Consider the following 18,840-nt stretch of genomic DNA (forward strand, 5'->3'; position numbering starts at 1 on the left):
GACTTTTACCCGAAGTCGCAACGACGAACGGGCAGGCAGCGCTGCGGTAGTAAAAGCAACAAGGAGACGGTTCGACTCTCCGTCCTTCACTTCCCTCCCTCTGCGTCCCGCCCGAAAGGAAATGACGTCAGAGGACGGCGGGACCCAGAGGGAGGGAAGTGAAGGACGGAGAGTTGAACCAGTCTCCTTGTTGCTTTTACTACCGCAGCGCTGCATGCCCGTTCATTGCTGCGACTTCGGGAGTAGACTGGAACAGAAGTTGGCTTGGAGATGCTGTGAAGGGGGAGGGGGGACACGCTGGATAGAAGGGGGAAGGGGATGGACAAACAGGATGGGCAGGGGAGAGAGGAGAATTGTTGGACAACAGGGATGGATGGAGGGGAAAGGGGAGAGGAAATTTGCTGGAGATGGATGGCTAGAGGACAGGGCAGGGGAGAATGGAGAGTTGCTGGACATGGAGCGGAGGGCAGGGGAAAGAAGAAAATTGCTGGACATGAATGGATGGAGCGGAAAGGGGAGAGAGGAAATTTGCTGGAGATGGATGGCTAGAGGAGAGGGCAGGGGAGAATGGAGAGTTGCTGGACGAATGGATGGAGGGAGGGGAGAGAAGTCAGGAAGGAGGTGCACAAGGATAGAGGGGATGGAAGAGAGGAGAAATGCTGGACATGGATGGAGTGGAGGGCAGGGAAGAGAGGAGAAATGTTGGACAAGGATGGAGGTAAGGAAAGACAAAGGAAGGAGATGCACATGGATGGAGGGGAAGGGAGAGAGGAGAAATGCTGGATATGGATGGAGGGAAAACTGCTGAGTTTAAGGGCTGGTTTGGAACACGTTGAGGGCAGATACTGAAACTCGAGGAAGGATAGGGGCAGGGCTACAGATGGTAGACAGGACGCATAAGGACACAGGAGTATGGTGAACATGGTGAGTGAAAAAATATCAAATGGAAAGAAGACACTGCGTAAAACAGAAGACACTGGGACCAAAGCGAATAGATCAGACAACAAAGGTAGAAAAAAAGTATTTTATTCAGAATTTATTAATTTGAATATGTCATCTTTTGGAAATGTGCATCTGTGATATTTTGCATGTAAATTTAAATTTTTCTGGTATTGCTGCATGCTGAGTCTGACTTCTTGAGTTAACTTTCCAGTTCAGTATTTTGACTTCATATTTTTTGATTTCTAGTTTCTTGGGTCATGTCTGTTGTGTCATGTGTTTTTCAAGTGTGATCAAGGTGCAGTATTCTGCTAGCATGTAGTATTCGCAGCCCTTTTTGTTTTGCTTTTTTTCACGAGGTAGTGTATTGGTGTTTTAGAGCCTAGTGTAATTACAGTTCTGCCTTTTCAAGCATAAGGTTGTAGCTCATCCTGTCCTTGGAATTAGTGCTGTTATGGTTTTAAAGATATGAGTGTGTTTTTGCACAAGTTTGTGTATAGCATTTTGCAGTGGAGAGATTGTGGGATAATGTAATTATATTTAAAAAGGTAAAATTATGTATAATCATACCTGATAATTTTCTTTCCATTAATCATAGCTGATCAATCCATAGACTGGTGGGTTGTGTCCATCTACCAGCAGGTGGAGATAGAGAGCAAACTTTTGCCTCCCTATATGTGGTCATGTGCTGCCGGAAACTCCTCAGTATGTCGATATCAAAGCTCCATCCGCAGGACTCAGCACTTAGAGAATTACACCCACGAAGGGACACTCTGCCCAGCTCACCACCGCCGAAACGGGGGAGGGGAATTAACCCAGCTCATCCCCACACAAGTGGGGGAGGGGAATCCGTCCAGCTCATCCCCGTGGAGCGGGGGAGGGACACCACACCCGCCGATGCGGGGGGATCTGGCTTATCCTGCAACCGCAACCGCGGGAGGAGCTGACTGACCCTAACACCGCCGAAGCGGGAGGGGTACAAAGCTGCCCTACAGCCGCACGAAGCGGGAGGGAGTGCCGGCAGAATTTTAAGTCTCAATCCAGCCCCGTAAAACGGAGGGGAGAGGAATGCAGCAGCTCACTGTAACACAAACTCGTCTTAACTCTTGAAGAATCCAAGTGAAAAAACTTGAACACGAAGTCTTTCTGAAGTAACTGAAGACTAAACTTGAACCTGAAATGCAACCAGAAGAAAAACAGTACAGATATCTGGGAGGGGCTATGGATTGATCAGCTATGATTAATGGAAAGAAAATTATCAGGTATGATTATACATAATTTTACCTTCCATATCATCAAGCTGATCAATCCATAGACTGGTGGGATGTACCGAAGCAGTACTCACCCAGGGCGGGACATTGAAATCCCTGACCTCAACACTGAAGCTCCAAACCGGGCCTCCGCCCGTGCAGCCACAGTCAAACGGTAATGCTTGGAGAATGTATGAGCCGAAGCCCAAGTTGCCGCCTTGCATATCTCTTCCAAGGAGACGGATCCGGCCTCTGCCATCGAGGCCGCCTGAGCTCTCGTGGAGTGAGCCTTCAGCTGGATAGGCGGCACCTTCCCCGCGGCCACATAAGCCGCTGCAATGGCTTCCTTGACCCATCTTGCCACTGTAGGCTTAGCAGCCTGCAGACCCTTACGAGGACCTGCAAACAGGACAAACAGATGATCCGATTTCCGGAAATCATTGGTCACTTCCAAGTATCTGATGATGACTCGTCTCACATCCAGATATTTAAGAGCAGAGTACTCCTCTGGGTAGTCCTCCCTACGAAAGGAAGGGAGACAGAGCTGCTGATTCACATGGAAGCGAGAAACAATCTTGGGCAGGAAGGAAGGCACTGTGCGAATAGTCACTCCTGCCTCAGTGAACTGCAGAAAAGGCTCTCGACATGAGAGCGCCTGGAGCTCGGAAACTCTTCTGGCTGAAGTGATAGCCACCAAAAAGACTGCTTTCAACGTCAGGTCTTTCAGAGATGCCCTCGACAAGGGTTCAAAAGGCGGCTTCTGCAATGCTCTTAGCACCAGGTTGAGATTCCACGCAGGCACCACTGAGTGCAGAGGAGGGTGCAGGTGATTAACTCCCTTGAGAAAGCGCACCACATCTGGCTGTGAAGCCAGGGAAGCACCCTTCAGGCGGCCCCTGAAGCAAGCCAGAGCCGCTACCTGGACTTTAAGGGAACTGAGCGACAGGCCTTTCTCCAGACCTTCTTGCAGGAACGCCAACACTGAAGAAATTGGAGCAGTGAAGGGAGAAAGTGAGCCTGCTTCACACCACGCTGCAAAGATACGCCAAACCCTGGCGTAAGCAGTAGAAGTAGAGCGCTTCCTCGCTCTCAGCATAGTGGCGATGACCTTGTCTGAGAAGCCCTTCTTCCTCAGACGCTGCCGCTCAATAGCCAGGCCGTGAGACCAAAGGGGGAGGGATCCTCCATCACCACGGGACCCTGATGTAACAGGCCCTGCTCCACTGACAGCCGCAGAGGATCGTCGACTGAGAGCCTGATCAAGTCCGCATACCAGGGACGCCTGGGCCAATCCGGACCCACCAGGATTACCCTGCCGGGATGCTTTGCCACCCGGTCTAGCACCCTGCCCAACATGGGCCAGGGCGGGAACACATAGAGAAGCTCTTGTGTCGGCCACTGTTGGAGAAGAGCATCTACTCCCAGGGATCGAGGGTCCCGTCCTCTGCTGAAAAAGCGCGGCACTTGGCAATTGGCCGATGACGCCATCAGATCTAGGCTCGGCTGGCCCCAGCGCTTCGTGATGTCCAAGAACGCCTGAGCAGATAGCTGCCACTCTCCGGGCTCCAAGGTATGGCGACTGAGAAAGTCCGCCTTGACATTCATGACTCCGGCAATGTGGGCCGCTGAAAGCTGCTCCAGGTTCACTTCCGCCCACTGGCAAAGATTCATAGCCTCCTTGGCTAGAGGGGCGCTCTTGGTACCTCCCTGGCGGTTGACATAGGCCACAGCCGTGGCATTGTCCGACAGGACCCGTACAGGCTTCAACACCAGTACCGGGATGAACTCCAAAAGCGCCAACCGAATGGCTCTGAGTTCCAGGAGGTTGATAGACCACTTTGCCTCTGCAGGAGACCAGAGCCCCTGCGCTGTCCTTCCCAAGCAGTGGGCTCCCCAGCCCGACAACGAGGCGTCCGTCGTGACGACAATCCACTCTGGGGTCACCAGAGGCATTCCCGCAGACAACTTGTCTGTCTGCATCCACCAGCTCCGCGCCTTGCGCACTGCTGGGTCCAAGGGAAGGCGCACAGCATAATCCTCCGACATCGGAGTCCAGCGCTGCAGCAAAGAGTGTTGAAGCGGTCTCATATGAGCCCTGGCCCAGGGCACAACTTCCATCGTGGCCGTCATAGAGCCCAACAGCTGCACATAGTCCCAAGCCCGAAGGGGAGAGGCTACTAGGAACTGGTCCACCTGAGCCTGAAGTTTGACAATCCGATTGTCTGGCAGGAACACTCTGCCCACTTGGGTGTCGAATCGAACTCCCAGGTACTCCAGGGACTGAGTCGGGCGCAGCTGGCTCTTCTCCCAGTTGATGATCCATCCCAGGGAGCTCAAAAGAGCAACTACCCGGTCCACAGCTTTGCCGCACTCTGCATAAGAGGGGGCTCGGATCAACCAGTCGTCCAGATAAGGATGGACTTGTACCCCTTCCTTTCGTAGGAAGGCCGCGATGACCACCATTACTTTGGAAAAGGTCCGCGGAGCAGTAGCCAACCCGAACGGGAGGGCTCTGAACTGGAAGTGTCGTCCCAGGACTGCAAAACGCAGAAAGCGTTGATGAGGAGGCCAGATGGGAATATGCAGGTACGCTTCCTTGATGTCCAAGGATGCCAGGAACTCTCCTGCCTTCACTGCCGCTATAACAGAGCGGAGAGTCTCCATGCGAAAGTGCCGCACTTTCAAGGCCCGATTGACCCCTTTGAGGTCGAGGATAGGCCGGACAGAACCTCCTTTCTTTGGTACCACAAAGTAAATGGAGTAACGTCCCTTGCCAAGCTGACTTTCTGGCACTGGAACGACCGCGCCCAGGCGGATCAGATTGTCCAAGGTCTGCTGCACTGCCACAGCTTTGACCGGAGACTTGCAGGGAGAGAGTACAAACCCGTCTTTTAAGGGTCGGCAGAATTCTAGTTTGTAGCCGTCTCTGATGACTTCCAGCACCCACGCGTCTGAAGTTACTGTGGTCCACTCGCCCAGAAACGAGGACAGCCGTCCTCCAATCTGCACTGGGGCGTGGACCAAGACCCCGTCATTGGGTACGAGACCCTGGGGGAGGACCGGAGGGAGCACCTCCGGGACGGCGGTCTCTGCGAAAGGAATGCTGCTTGGGGGAGAAATTCCTCTTGAAGGAAGAGGGGGCAGAGCCCGACTTGCCCGGGCGGTACCGACGGGCTTCCTGCAACCGTCCTCTGAAGGTACCGGGACGAGTACTAGCCCGAGCCCTGACCTCTGGTAACTTCTTGCCCTTAGACGTGCCGAGATCGGTCACGATTTTGTCCAGCTCGACCCCAAAGAGCAGCTTGCCTTTAAAAGGCAACCTAGCCAGGCGGGATTTAGAGGCGTGGTCAGCAGACCAATGTTTCAGCCAAAGCCACCGCCGCGCAGAGATTGTCTGAGCCATGCCTTTCGCTGAGGCCCTCAAGACATCATACAGCAAGTCTGCCAAATAGGCTAAGCCCGATTCCAGGGCCGGCCAATCAGCCCTCAAGGAATGATCCGAGGGGGAAGCCCGCTGCACCATAGTCAGGCACGCCCTGGCCACATAGGAGCCGCAAACTGAGGCCTGCAAATTTAAAGCAGCCGCCTCAAAGGACGACCTTAAGGCCGCCTCCAATCTTCTGTCTTGGGTGTCCTTTAGGGCTGTGCCACCTTCCACCGGCAACGCCGTTTTCTTAGTCACCGCAGTGATTAAAGAATCCACGGTAGGCCACAGATAGGCCTCACGTTCACTCACAGCCAAAGGATAGAGGCGGGACATAGCCCTAGCCACTTTAAGGCTCGCTTCTGGGACATCCCATTGAGCCGAAATTAAGGTGTGCATGGCATCATGCACGTGGAAGGTTCTAGGCGGGCGCTTCGTCCCCAGCATAATGGCAGAGCCAACAGGGGCTGAGGGAGAGACGTCCTCCGGAGAGGAAATCTTCAAAGTGTCCATGGCCTGTAACAACAGGTTGGGCAAATCCTCTGGGCTAAAAAGCCGCGCTGCAGAGGGGTCATCCGCTCCATCCGAGCGGGGATCCGTCTCCTCCAAGGAATCCGCAAAGGACCGTTGGGAGACCTCAGACACGCTGCCCTCATCTACATCGGAGGAGACAAATTCCTCCAAGGCCTGGGAATCAACCCGAGGGCGTTTACCTCTGGTAACCTCAACCTCTTTACCAGACGAGGGAGCAGGGGCAGCGTTGTGCATGAGGAAGGCCTGATGCAGCAGCAAAACAAACTCGGGGGAGAAACCCCCCAGACTGTGTACTTCCGCAGTCTGGGCAACAGCCCTAGACGCACCCTCAACCGGCGCTCGCAATAGCGGGGGAGAGACATGCTGCGCATCCAAAATGGCGTCCGGCGCGAAACTCCGCGAAGGAGCCGCGCGGGAAGAACGGCTCTTAACTTTAGCCGCTTCTGTGCCGTCGCCCAAATTAAGGGCGTTCATGGCATTAATGTCTCCAACCTCAAGGGCGGCCCAAGAAGAAGCCGTCCGAGCCGCGTGGCCGGCCAAGATGGCGGAGGCGAGGAGCGGGGGATGGGCGTTTATGGCGGGAAAAACCGCCACGCCGGAGGAAGGACCGGGACATTCATCGGTCACGAAACTGTCCCCCAACAAGGGCGAATCAGGCTTGAAGACCCCCGCATCCCCTCTAGAAGCGCTCAAGCGACCCGGGGAGCGAGCCTTTGCGCCCTCGCCCTCCGACGCCATATGCCACGAGGAGAAGAATCGGGGAACCCCCTGCCCGCTATAAAAAGGTAAAAATTACCTGCTGTCCGCTCCGAGTTGTAACGACCTGGTGTCCCAGTGAGTAGCTGCAATAGACGCTTAAATAAACGTCGAAATAAACGCCTTTAAGGACGTTCAAAATTTTTTTATTTTTTTTTTTTAACGGAGCCAGCGGGAGGGGGGAGAAAAGGAGGGACCTGGCACCACCAGGTTTGCACTTGCTCAAAAGAGCCCTCAACCCCAGGCACTCAACAAAACCTAAAAATTAGGCTTGGAGGCCTAGCCAGAGCTGCTGCTGTGTGTGACCACCACCTGCTGAGATAGAGAACATACTGGGGAGTTTCCGGCAGCACATGACCACATATAGGGAGGCAAAAGTTTGCTCTCTATCTCCACCTGCTGGTAGATGGACACAACCCACCAGTCTATGGATTGATCAGCTTGATGATATGGAATATCAATTTTCCATTAAGTATGTATGTGGTTATACTGATGCAGGGCAGCTGTTGGGCAGACTACTTAGAAATCCATCATCAAGTGAATTCTTAGGCATTATTTTGTAGGATCCCAAGAGACACTACTCATACTTATATAGACAGTGCGTGCCCACCCATATTAGCTCTGGGCCCACCCAAAATCTCAGGTCTGGCTACGCCACTGCTGCAGACTGTCTTGCTGCCTCCTGAACTGGCACCAATTCAAAATGGCTGCCGAGAGTGACCTTGCAAGACTGTGGAATGTGCATAAAATTCCTCCCCCCAAACCTTCCCCCCCCCCCATGTTTGGATGCAGGGAGTAACCAAACAAACAAACAAACAAAGCAAACACTGGGCCTTCAGGATTGAGAAAAATGTAGTCCTTTATTTATGATGAAGACCCGACACGGGCCGTGTTTCGGTGTACAAACGCCTGCATCAGGGGTCAAAAGACTCCTATAGGTCAGCTATGGACTAGTGAACAAGGATGTGAAATAAACAATCAGGATATATTTCCGCTGTTTGAACAACTCATCCGTAGAACGCCTTCAGCCTCGTAAACCGCAGGGAGTGCCAGTCATAGCCTTCTAAATTGTAGATTACAACAAAGAGCAGAGAAAGTCTATACCAGGACATGCAATCAGAACTACACTAAGAAGCTGATGCAGAAAGCTACCATGAGCAGAAGCACTCAGTTACCGCAATGTGTATGCGCATGTTAATGGGAACTTAATGCAGAAAGGGATTCAGCACAGTAGTTAACTTGGATGGTACACATGAGAGACCTGTATACTAAAATGAATGGTAATGAGACCATTGGGTATTCGTGTGCATAACACAAGAAATTTACTGCCAGGTCCAAGGCAGCATAGAAGGGTTAGTCAACTGGATTTTATGCCGCGCTTGGGGATTTACTGACAGTTTTTTCTTTTTTTCCATAGAAAAGGTACAGAGAGGGGCGATGAAAATGATAAAGGGGATGGGATGACTTCCCTATGAGGAAAGGCTGAAACGGCTTGGGCTCTTCAGCTTGGAGAAAAGACGTCTGAAGGGAGATATGATAGAGGCATATATTGTGTTCAATTCTGGTCACTTCATCTAAAAAAAGATATGGTGGAATTAGAAAAGGTACAGATACGGGCGACAAAAATGATAAAGGGGATGGGACGACTTCTGTATGAGGAAAGGCAGAATTGTATAGGGCCCTTCAGCTTGGAGAAAAGATGGCTGAGGAGAGATATGATAGAGGCATATAAAATACTGAGTGGAGTGGAACAGGTAGACGTGAATCACTTGTTTACTCTTTCCAAACATACTAGGACTAGGGGGCACGCAATGAAGCGACAAACGAATCGGAGAAAATATTTCTTCATTCAACATGTAATTAAACTCTGGAATTCGTTGCCAGAGAATGTGGTAAAAGCAGTTAGCTAGCTTCCTAAAAGAAAAGTACATAAGACATTATTAATGTGGCCTTGGGGAAAATCCACTGCTTATTTCTGGGATAAGCAGCATAAAATGTATTGTACTGTTTTGGGACCTTGTCAGGTACTTGTGGCCTAGATTGGCCTTCGATCTATCCCAGTATGGCAACACTTATGTACACACACATATATATATATATATATATATATATATATATATATATATATATATATATATATATGTCAGAATAGAATAAACAGTTATGCACAGTGAAGTCACTGTTACCTCTGTGCACATGTCCAAAGAAAAACACATATGTGCATGTTGTTCTGTGCATAATTATTAGCCTCATGAAAAATGTATGTGCAAAAACTTTTGGGAGGCTAATATGTTCAAATGTATGTTGATACTTTTATTTTCTTCGGACACACACATACTTAAGCTGCCCTTACTGCAGAGACTCTGGGTGCATATATGTCTGCCAGGCTTTCCCTGATTAGTGTGCAAGTTCTGTGCACTTTGGATTTTTATATCATCAGCTTACTGAATCGCTGCAGAATATGTTTTCACTAATGTTGTGGTAGAAGCTGCCCACTCAGCCATCGGCGTGCAGCTCTACCATAGGGCTTTCTGCATCGATCTCTAAGAGACTAATTTTATCACTAAGTTCCCAGGTTAATAGAATGCACCTATTTTTAGTCTATTTTATAAAGATGTATAGGCGCCAATGTGTCTTTATAAAATATTAGCACCAATCCTGCAGCAATAGTGTCTAGACTGTGGGCACTGACATTTACACCTAAAATATGCATGAACTTTATGATTCCATACATACCACCCAGGCTTCTCCCCTGAGCATGCCTACTCTTCCAAATACATGCCTCACATATACTTCTGGACATACTGATATTATAAGACATATGTCTGTACTGAATATTTGTATTTGCCTCGGCCCCGAATACATTATTCATATTCAGCCGAATAGTGAATTGAATACATATAAGCCGGGGCTCTACTGTGCTAAATCCTACTGAAGCAAACACTTGATCTCTAATTTGACATTGCTTTTTTTAAAAAAATGATTTGTTATGTTAAAACTCAATGTCCATTATTTCTGTTCAGTTGAATAATATTTTTCATGATTCTTATTTGGCTGAATTGTAAAATAATACTATTCGGTACAGTTCTAAGTAAGACACACAAATGTCCAAGCATGATATAAAACTTTCTAGTGCCACTTAGATTAACAAAGTAGTAAGATGGACCATCAGAAAGTTACTTGCAACTTCAATGCTGGTTATCTTTCACACCAAAAGAGAGTGTATCACCACATTAGTCCAATTTACTATCTCCAAACATTTTATTAATCCATATTTTAAATTTAAACCTTAATTTAAAAAAAATTATTTAGTATGTATCAAAATAATTCAAGGCTGACTGATGAGAATTTGTAGTGATAGACACACTTTTGCTGTGAAAGACCTATACCACTGAAGTTGCAAGTTACTTTCTGGTGGTCCATATTCACACTGGGACAATTGTGTGTTTGATTGTTATATCCCTCGTGCTAAATTTAATGTTTGGACTAGTTTTTTTTTAGTTTATCTGATATTATAAGAGGCATTTAAGCAGAAAAAATATTTTACAAGATGACCTCCTTACAGCCTAATTTACTAAATTGCCCTGCATCTCCTTCCCCTCACCCCAAGAATAGGAGAAAAGTCTTAGGGAGTCCTTTTACTAAGCTGTGGTAAAAAGGGCCCTGTGCTAGTTGCGGGAGAAGTTTTTGCAGAGACATGGCCATGTGGTATGATTGCTCCATGTGGGGGGGGGGGGGGGGGGGGGGGAGAAGGGGAGGGCACTTATTGCCACCACTGAGATAGCGGTAAGGGCTCCTGTGCTAACCTGTTGGCAACCGGGTAGCAAGCGGCCCGATTATCGCTGGGTAACCCCTTGCAGAAATATTTTTTGAATATTTCCACTAGCGCTGGAAATGCTGCACGCTGGGGCTGGAACTACCACTGGTGTCCATGTTGGGTCAGTGGTAGCTCCAGATTGGTGTTTGGTAAGCCTGCGGTGGGCTTACCACCGCTTAGTAAAAGGGCCCCCATGTGAATCAAGTGCTAGGGCTCTGCTCAAATGTCAAGACTGCTTTGCTATGGTAAGCTGATCTTTCCATGCAGTTAGAAGGGAAGCTGATCTTCTAAAATGTTGCTGGACAGGAGACATTGCTGTGTCATCTTTGCTTCCTTAGATACTGTCCTCATATGACCCTGGGCCTCATGGAAAGATCAGGTCAGGAATAAACAGCCGCTTTGGAAGCAGTGTTGTACAGTGGTAGAAGACTAAAAAATAAACAAAACTGCAAAGCAAAAAAAGATTTTCCCCTTACCATTCCAATTTTATTTTCATTTGTGAAATGCTTATTATCTCAGAATATAAATAGCAAACTAATCCTCCTTTTACAAAGCTGTGCTAGCCACTGCCGGTGTGGTAATGCCGACACAGCCCTTAAGTACATAAGTACTGCCACACTGGGACAGACCAAAGGTCCATAAAGCCCAGCATCCTGTTTCCAACAGTGGCCAAATCAGGTCAAAAATACCTGGCAAGATCCGGAAAAAGTTCAATACATTTTATGTTGCTTATCCCAGGAATAAGCGGTGGATTTTCCCCAAGTCAGTTTAATAATGGTCTATGGACTTTTTCTTTAGGAAGCCGTCCAGACCTTTTTAAAACCCTGCTAAGCTAACTGCATTTACCACATTCTCTGGCAACGAATTCCAGAGTTTAGTTACACATTGAGTGAAGAAAAGTTTTCTCTGATTCGTATTAAATTTACTACATTGTAGCTTCATTGCATGCCCCCTAGTCCTAGTATTTTTGGAAAAAGAGTAAACAAACAATTCGCGTCTACCCGTTCCACTCCACACATTATTTTACAGACTTCTATCATATCTCTCCTCAGCTGTCTTTTTTCCAAGCTGAAGGGCCCTAGACGCTTCAGCCTTTCCTCATATGGAAGTCGTCCCATCCCCTTTATCATTTTCATCGCCCTTCTCTGTACCTTTTCTAATTCCACTATATCTTTTTTGAGATACGGCGACCAGACTTGAACACAATAGTCGAGGTGTAGTCACACCATGGACCGATGCAAAGGCATTATAACATCCTCACTTTTGTTTTCCATTTCTTTCCTAATAATACCTAACATTCTATTTGCTTTCTTAGCCACCGAAGCACACTGAGCAAAGGGTTTCAGCGTATCATCAATGACGACACCGAGATCCCTTTCTTGGTTGGTGACTCAACATAGAACCTTGCATTACATAGCTATAGTTCGGGTTCCTCTTTCCCAAATGCTTCACTTTGCACTTGCTCACATTAAATGTCATCTGCCATTTAGACGCCTAGTCTCCCAGTCTTGTAAGGTCCTCTTGTAATTTTTCACAATCCTCTTGCGATTTAACAACTTTGAATAACTTTCTGTCGTCAGCAAATTTAATTACCTCACTAGTTACTCCCATCTCTAGATCATTTATAAATATGTTAAAAAGCAGTGGTCCCAGCACAGACCCCTGAGGAACGCCACTATCTACCCTTCTCCATTGAGAATACTGACCATTTAAGCCTACTCTCTGTTTTCTATCCTTTAACCAGTTTTTAATCCACAATAGGACACTACCTCCTATCCCACGACTCTCCAATTTCTTCTGGAGTCTTTCATGAGGTACTTTGTCAAACGCCTTTTGAAAATCCAGATACACAATATCAACCGGCTCATTGATAAAGTGAATGGGCTAGGCCGGCATTACTGCACGGCTTTGTAAAAAAAAAAAAAAGGGGGGGGGGGTAAACTGAATCTCTTCCCCAAAGAGTTTACAAACTAAGGGGTTCTTTTACTAAGGTGCGCTAATGTATTTAGCACGTGCTAAACATTAGCGTGTACTAAATGATAAGACGCCCATTATTTCCTAGGGGCATCTTATCTTTTAGCATGCGCTAATCTGTAACTGCATCTTAGTAAAATGACCCCTAAGATGACAATTCTATAAGTGGGCAACTCCTTGTAGGCACCCTGATGCCAGGTAGGGACAGTGTATTCTATAATGGCATTTGGGCACCCAGATTGCGTTATACAGTACTAGCATAGCCCAGCTTTGGCATGGCTTACATTTCTGAGCATGCAATTATACCAGCCATAGACCTGGTGTAGCTGTGGATGCCTGTGACTAACATGTATAACTTACAGAATTCTGTAAACTACACATGTAACTGGGATCCTCACCTATTTCCCACCCATGCTTCCCTTACACTTACATGTTATCTCCCAAATTCTATTAAAGCTGCTAAAAATTGTGCATGCAAATTTGCACATGTAATTTAATTGAAGACAATTAGCACTGATAATTAGCAATTACTAGTGCTAACTGGATTTAATTAAAATTTATCTGCATAAATTTTATGCATGGGTCCAAAAAGGGGACGCAGCCATGGGAGGGTCATGGGCAGATTGGGGGGTGTTCTCACAATTTATGCGCATTGTTACAGAATAGTGGGGATCTGCGCTTAATTTAGGTGCAGGGATTTACATCAAGATTTTGATGGTGTCAATGGTTGCACCTAAACGTAATCACTGTTCTTGGCACTAAACACTATTCTATGAACAGTGCCTAACTTTAAGCACCATTTATAGAATAGCACTAAGCACTAGAATCTAGTCCAATAGCACTTACGTGTGTCCTTACAGAATAGTGCTTAGAACGCTTATTTTATTTATTTGGATTTTGCTCACAGCTTTTTAGTAGTAGCTCAAGGTGAGTTACATTCAGGTACACTGGGTGTTTCCCTATCCCTGAAGGGCTCAAAATGACTTACCCAAGATCACAAGGAACAGCAGTGGGATTTGAACCGGGCACCTCTGGATGTCATCAGCGCTCTAACCACTAGACCATTCTTCCACTCTTATGGGCTTATGCATGCAACTGCTGATTTTCTGTTTATTTACCTGTACAATGGCGCCTATAACCATGAATTACCCTTGATGTGCTAGATTTACCAACCAGACTTCATGCATTAAGGAAGGTTATTAGTAAATAGGCCCCACTGACAATAATGAGGTCTGCCTTAAACAGCAATAATACATATTAATACAGTGCTTTTCACACCCAGCAGTGTGCAATGCAGTCCTTGAGCCAATCAGGTTTTCAGGATATCTACAATGAATATGCATGAGATAGATTTGCATACCATGAAGGTACTGAATACATTTTCATTATGGATATCCTGAAAACCTTACTGGCTGAGTGTGCCCCAAGGCCTGGATGGAGAACCCCTGTGTTAATGTATGAAGGCAGGTTAGAAAATCTGGACTCAAGATGTTAGAGTTTAAAGTTTATGAATGCACCAATGTTATATTGGTATCTCTATTTAGGGCTGTCAATTTTAAGGAGGAATTTGGGTACTCACATAAAAAAAAAAAAAAAAATTCCAGCAAACCAAGCTTCTTTGCACTGCAATACAACATAGCTATTTGAGCATTCAACAAAGTTTTTAGTGGACCATCAGTTCCAGTATGTGTTCTCTTGAGTAGCAAGACCCATTAAAGACAGCACCATATCGTCATCAGTCCATTTTTTATATAATAAAAAAAAGTTACTTATCTTTTAGCTTGAGACAACCGACCCACTGCCAACATGGCCAAGTTTCGCAAGCTTTATCAGGGAAGCAGGCTGTTTCAATACTCAAGTTTCTCTCATAATCCTTCTCTGCAAGTACTTGCACAGAAGGATTATGAGAGAAACTGTGCATTGTTTTTACTGCTGTAATTGTGTATTGCTTCCATTTGACTTATTCTTACTGCACACTGCCTTGAATGAATTCCTTCAAAAAGGCAGTAAATAAATCCTAATAAATAAATAGTAACATAGTAGATGATGACAGATAAAGACCTATATGCTCCATCCAGTCTGCCCAACAAGATAAACTCATAGTTGTATGGTATGATGTGATACTTCTTTAATGTTGTACCTGCCTGGAATACTTTGTTGTACCAGTCACTTAGAATCAAATACAATAACGTACATAGCCTCAACTGTAAGCTTCTGTGCCTTGGAAACAAAATGTGATTCTTTAATCAGGCTACTTTAAACAACTTCCAAGAATTGGGCTCCTCCTGCATCAACAGATTACTAACAGGTAAATCACATCATTTCATTGGTGGGTAAAACGCCTGCAAGCTGATTCATCACAACTGCTAGCTGAGGAAAACACACCACTGCTTGAAAGCACAAATAGCTGCGATGTAATACGAATCATTTCTGCAACACTTCCAGTAAAGGTGACTACAGAAAATAAAACAAGTAGTAGTTTTTCAGCAAGCCAAAGGGTCAATGAGGCGGGAGGGGGCGTAGAGGGGATTCCCACTGCAAGAGGTCAGAGCTAGTCAAATCCACTTTCATTTATGTGAAAACAAAGGCATGAAAATAAAGAAAAAAAAAGTTACTACATTTTCATAACTCTCTCTTCTCCTGTATGACTTTTGACTAGGAAAGCTGGAAAAAGATTAAAACCCTAAGAAAGACGGTTGCGCCGCGGAAAAGATGGGTAGAGGTACTTAAACGCTACCAAGCAGATGCGGTATAAGAGCGCTTAACTTACCTGAACTACTTTCCTATGTACCTTCCCCCTCCCCCGCAGCCGCGAGCGAGCCCTTCTTACACCTCCGATGGCACGAGACTGCCATCAGCGCTCGCAGCTGTGAAAGTGACGTCATAGGGGCACGCACCATCCAGTATCACCGTGACTCTGCACTCTTGCGCCTGCAAGCAGCTTCCCGCCTTGTGGCTGGTGCGCGCGGCGCACAGCTGTGTGGGTGACGTCAGATGGGGCGCGCGCCGTCCTGTATCACTGTGACTCTGCACTCTGGCGCCTGCAGTTTGCCTCCCTAGCTTCTAGCTGGCGCGCGCATTTATGTTATAAAAAATCATAATATATTTTGTGGGTAGCAGAATCAAACTAGAACTTTTGCTGTTTCATCCATAACCCTGTTTGTAGTTGCCATGCTATCACTGGGGGAGGGGGGGGGGGGTAAGAGTTGCCCAAAGTACTACACAAAACATATTAATAGGGTTTAATATTGTTGCTTTCTCTAAAGTGCAGTGATAGTTGAAGAAAGCGCAGGCTGATCAGTTAAGGGTCCAGTTGACAAAAATGGTAATAAATGCAGTGGTAGTTCTGTCGCTATTACAATCTTATAAGACTACCTTTATAAGTATTTACCTTAATCTGAATGTTTTAAGGTTTTCACCCCCAACTAACTAATGCTTGAATGTTTTCACTTACATACACTGTCAGCTAGCACATTTGCTTATTTCCGATCTAAGAAGGGCGACCTTCGAAAGCTAATCAAGAAATGTATTAAGTTATGTCCAATAAAAAGGTATCATCTTATTTTCTTTTCCATGTTTTATTTTGTTTGATTTCTATTGATAACCTAAAGGCTACCGAGAAACTGAGCAACCCTGTCACGGTTTCTATGCAGATCATCAAGAAGGGACACAAGAACTGTCTCTGTTCTGTACCCAGTTCTGAAGCCAGATTGACATTGGTAGGGTTACCATATTTGCAGAGACAAAAAAGAGGATAGAAAAAATAAAAATAGTTGCTACCTTTAAACAAGAAATATTTAATTGTAGCCTTTAGTTAATGAACACACACACATCAAACAGTGACTGACTTACAGTACAGCAGTAGACAATCTACTTTTCAAGACCTTCTGTATTTAAGTTTGACTGAGTCTCAGCCCAAACATACTTATCAGAAGAGCAAATATCCCTCAACAACTTTGGCTGGCTTCTGAGATATGTTTGCATATCTTTGTTGATTTAAAGCTGTTGGGCAGACTGGATGGACCATTCAGGTCTTTATCTATGGTCACTCACTATGTTTCAAACAAAATTCCTTTGACAGATTCAGGGAAACAGAGAGATCAGCAATGCCTTTCTCTCTCTAACACCCCCATGTGTCCAGACTAATAGACCAGAGATGGTTTCTCTTATTATGTGGGTGTGTGTTGATCGTAGACACATAAAAGATAAAGAAGATATTTTCCTAAAAATTAAAAATCCTGGACATATCTGAAGATACCCAAAAAGAAGACATGTCCTCTTAAAAGAGGCCATATGATAACCCTAGACATGGATCTAAGCCAGTGATTCCCAAACCTGGTCCTGGAGGCACCCCAACCAGTCAGGTTTTCAGGATATCCACAATGAATATTCATGAGAGAGATTTGCATGCAAATCTCTCATTAATATTCATTGTGGATATCCTGAAAACTTGACTGGCTGGGATGCCTCCAGGACCAGGTTTGGGAATCACTGGTCTAGTCTAGCCAATTACTTTCAATTAGCCAGTACCTGGGTTGACTGCAGACTATCCTTTCTATAAGTTTTGCCAGGAAAGGAATGTTAGAGACTGGTCTAGCTTTTCCTGCTCCAGTGAGCAAGGATCTTCACATCATGTTCCACTGCATTTATTAATATCAAAAGCAGGGGCGTAGCCAGACAACAGATTTTGGCTGGGCCTAGGCAAGAAGTGGGTGGGCACCAAGTGTTGTTCACCACCACCACCAAAAAAATATCTCAGCTGGCGAGAAAATGCTTCTTTCCACCTTGGCTTACCATCAAAGGAAAGTCTTCAGCTGATAGAGCTTGGGATCTCCACCAGCTACCACTAAACGTATGCTACTGTTGGGTGGGCCTGAACCCTAAGTGGGTGGGCCCTGGCCCACCCAGGCCCACCTGTGGCTACGCCACTGATTAAGTTAGTTGGGGGTGAAGACCTTAAAACATTCAGATTAAGGTAAATACTTATAAAGGTAGTCTTATAAGATTGTAATAGCGACAGAACTACCACTGCATTTATTACCATTTTTGTCAACTGGACCCTTAACTGATCAGCCTGCGCTTTCTTCAACTATCACTGCACTTTAGAGAAAGCAACAATATTAAACCCTATTAATATGTTTTGTGTAGGACTTTGGGCCAGTGGCGTAGCCAGACTGCCAATTTTGGGTGGGCCTGAACCCAAAGTGGGTGGGCACAAAATTTTCTCTCTACCCCCCTCCCTCAGCAAAATTTAGTCACACTTTTCAGTGAGCTTTCAGAGGCCAAAACCTCCTGCCTCAGGTCAGTATAATGCTGTTACGATATCCTCTCCTTACCTAAGGAAGGAAGTATTGGTCTCTGAAACTTTATTAACACAGGTACCATATTACTTTATCCTAAATTAAAAATAAAATTATTTTCTTTACCTTTGTTGTATGGCCATTAACTTTTTCTCATTGTGTTGCTCCCAGTCTCTAGATTCTGCTTTCCTTCGTCTTTCTCTTGCCAGGGTTTTCCTGTCCGTTCATCACCTATGGCTTTTCATCTTTTCCTCACCCTTGTTCTCCACATGCCCCTTCTTCTTATTCTCCAGTCTTTCCCTACTCTGTCCTCTCCCTCTTTCCATCCAGCAGCTCCCCTCTTTCTCTCCCCATCCTTCATGTGTCTCCCCTCTTTCTTTTGCATCCAGCGTCTCCTTTTTCTCCCTACCCTTCCATCCAGTGTCTTCCCTCTTTCTCTCCTTATCCTTCCACTCATCTACCCTCTCTCCTGATCCTTCCATCTAGTGTCTCTATCTCCCCTCTCCTTCTATCCAGTGTCTATCGCTCTACCCTTTTCTGTTCAGTCTCCTCCCTCTCTCCACATTCTTCTAGTTTCTCCCCTTTCTCTCTGCATCCTATCATCCATCTCCCCTCTTTCTCTCCCTATCCTCCCATGTCCAGCAGCTCTCTTCCCTCTAGTCCCTTCTTCCTCTTCCTTCCTTGTCCAGCAGCTCTCCAGCCCCTTCCTCCTCTCCCTCCCATGTCCAGTAGCTCTCTCCCTTCCCGCCAGTCCCTCCCATGTCTCAGCAGCTCTCCCTTCCCGTCAGTCCCTTCTTCCTTTCCCTCCCATGTCCCAGACGCTCTCTCCCTTCCCTCCAGTCCCTT

At 46.4% G+C, this 18,840-nt stretch overlaps 1 protein-coding gene across 2 annotated transcripts in view; it reads right to left on the minus strand.

The window, feature by feature from the left end:
* LOC115480034 (kelch-like ECH-associated protein 1) overlaps positions 1-15,621 on the minus strand; it is a 55,669-nt gene extending 40,048 nt beyond the window's left edge. For both annotated transcript variants that reach the window (XM_030218426.1, XM_030218425.1), the window contains exon 1: positions 15,465-15,621. The gene's annotated coding sequence lies outside the window, so the exon portion shown is untranslated. The remainder of the gene's footprint in view (positions 1-15,464) is intronic.
* Between the last annotated feature and the right edge of the window lie 3,219 nt (positions 15,622-18,840).

Source organism: Microcaecilia unicolor, chromosome 11 (assembly GCF_901765095.1).
Source record: "Microcaecilia unicolor chromosome 11, aMicUni1.1, whole genome shotgun sequence".
NCBI lineage: Eukaryota > Metazoa > Chordata > Amphibia > Gymnophiona > Siphonopidae > Microcaecilia > Microcaecilia unicolor.